This window comes from Schistocerca cancellata, chromosome 4, assembly GCF_023864275.1.
Source record: "Schistocerca cancellata isolate TAMUIC-IGC-003103 chromosome 4, iqSchCanc2.1, whole genome shotgun sequence".
NCBI lineage: Eukaryota > Metazoa > Arthropoda > Insecta > Orthoptera > Acrididae > Schistocerca > Schistocerca cancellata.
In genome coordinates, this window is record NC_064629.1 from 266574461 (window position 1) to 266577482 (window position 3022).

The window sequence follows — 3022 nt, forward strand, 5'->3', positions numbered from 1 at the left end:
TACACAGGGTATTCGTAATTTAGACATCTAAACCAGAAGAGGCTTAGAAGAATGTAAAATATGCCAGAAACACTCAATCTATGTCATAGTAACAAAGAAATGAAACAAAGGTATAGAACACAAAGAAGAATCCCAAATACACTACAATTAATTAATTATTATTCTATACAATGTAGTTGGAGTGGACACTGATTTAAAATTCTTGTTTCCCAACAATGATGCACACAAAATGACATATGGTTATGTTGAATGGACACAAATATGAAATCCTTGTTTCACTTCAATGGTATTACACATATGGTTGTAAGAAAGACCATTCTACAGCGGCACATTCCACAGACTGTGGTTCCCTGAGGGAAATTTATAGTAACATCTGAATGTGGCTGAAAAATGCAGTTATTTGGGTCATGTTGTACTTACATATCTCAAAAGAACTGTGAAAGAAGTCATAAATATTATTAAAACCAACATTTCCAAGATTACTTTATAATGATTACTTACCTTCTTATGTGTCTGATAATAACAAGCAATTTTCAGATGCTTAACAAGCCTGGATGTTCATTACACTGTATGTGTTTTAAAAATTATAATAGTAAGATTGTAACTTTAATTTGGTATGCTGATGTGTAATATTGTTACTTTAATTTTGTTATGCTGAAATCGGTGCTAATAGACAATAAAAGCTGGGTTAAAAGCCGTGATCTGTCTGGGGACGTTAACCGTGGATTACTGGGCAACTGTTTCATCAGATATTTAGTCTAGGTTTACCAAGCAGACAAAACCGGTAATATATATATATATATAAAAAGGAGAATTTAAATAAAAGGAAAGAAATCAGTTTATATTTGGAAATTTATTTTAAGATTGTTCATTGAAATTTCAGCATATTATACGTGAGTTATAACTGAGCTGGTGCCTTATTTACGATTGAAAAAATGTGAGATTGTAATCTTACGGAACACATAAAATATGGAGCCAAGATTTGGGAAACTGCATACAACACTCCATTCATAAAATAACACACGAAGAACATTGAAACATAAGCAAGAAGAAATTAACCACAACCAACAGATTCAGTTTTTACCCAAAGAAATTACGTTCATATCACAATCCTGTCCGTCATGTAATTACCACACACTGGTATACTAAATTCATATTAACTCTTTGTGAAGTCTTCGCAAAAAGAATAGCTGAGGGCTACTTTGATGATTACACCACATGCTACACGTGGTCAACTTGGTTTACACAAAGCGTACAACTCCACAATAATTTTGATAATTAAAATACATCAGATCAAAAAGCAATTGACAAAAGAAAAACCTTGAACTGGTTACTAACGTCTTACTATTAACCTGATGGGTCAAACAGTTATATAAGCACGTGGTACTGGTCTCGCAAAGTACACCCCACGTGAGCTGAACATAAAGAAAAGTTACTATATTGAAAATATAGTCAAGACGAGACGTTATAATCACACAAACATTCGCATTTAAGATTGATGAACTTAGTTAGAGTTACTGATCAACACGTGGTTCCACTTTACTCACAAAGTAGTAACAAAGCAACTACCGCAAAATAATCTGAATTTAACACGAGAATTACACTCCGCTGCACTTTAAGATAGCATTAGATATTTTAGAGCTAAACCTGAAATCAAAGTGATTAAATTTTCAGTTAGGCTGAACTTAAGAAATCCATTGTCCTACGGACTTAACAGACACGCGCTTAGCCGGAGATCTTACCACTTCAGACGCTCGCCACGGCCACACAGCAACTGCCTACTCCCGAGCGTGCTTTCTCGGTCTCACAAAGACCAACGGAAGTGGCCAGAGGGGCAGCTTCCTATACCAACATGACAACGGACGGACAGGACCATACTAAGGATAGAAACCTCTTTGCTTTTAGGAAGCGTAGCTACCTGTTCCGACGTTGGTCCTACTGTTCTCTAGCAGACAGCCTTGTCTGCTACCCTCAAGCATGCAACTAGAAATACATATGCTTATTCATCCTCTCACACAAAAGGGAAGGGGGATGACAGTATCTTATCATATACAGTATATAAAAGAAAGCGTATGTAGGTTCCGTATGAGACTGTGTGACATGAATTACATATAAGAATTACATATAAACTGTGCTTTAAAGTGTAGTAGTCTGACAGATCGTTCTTGTTTATGTGTAAAAGTAACACGTTCCACTGCTCAGTCTCCTCCCAGATAGTCGGAAACGCCACAGTACATTTAGAAGAGGAATTTATTCCATAAATGGCAACAGATTTAAGAAATTACACATGAAAGGAATCCAACAGAGACCTTTCATAACCCCAACGCTCCGGGAAAAGACTGTGCAGGGAATTTTCTGGCCATGCTAGGACATTCCCAAGCAGGCTTCTCACACCCTACTTAAACCAAAAGTGTAAAAGAAAAAGGCAAAAGGACACCAGCTACTTGCTAAAACACAATAATTTCAACACATCTTTAGAATCTACCAATTTCAAACAGAAAAAAAGAACACAATCTGTGACACCTATTTAAAAGGTAGTGTAGACCTAATTCGATCAGCAAGTAAAAACAATAGTTCCTGTGTCATTAATATGAAAACAATTTCTGGTTGTTACCCTTATGGAGTTCACCAGTATTTGCTCATTGCAAGAGCCAACTGATCACAGGAAAATTTATGACTGTTTATTAACAAGCAAAATTTATGAAAATAGCAAAGGTGCCACAGCAATTAAAAAAAGAACATCAAATAACATCGGTATTAAAAAGCAGAACATAACAATGCACAATCTGCAAAAGCAACAAAACGATAAGAGAAAAAACATGTTTTACAAAGTGGTTATCGCAAAAAGATTCTATATCGTATAAAACTAATAATTTGTAGAATTAAAGTAACTATGTGGCACTCATTTAATCACTCTACTATATTTCAATTAGCTAGCAAACAATGAGCACTGTGTCATTATACTGAAACTACAATAATTATGTGATTGTTACCCTTAAGGGGTTCCTCACAGTAAATATGC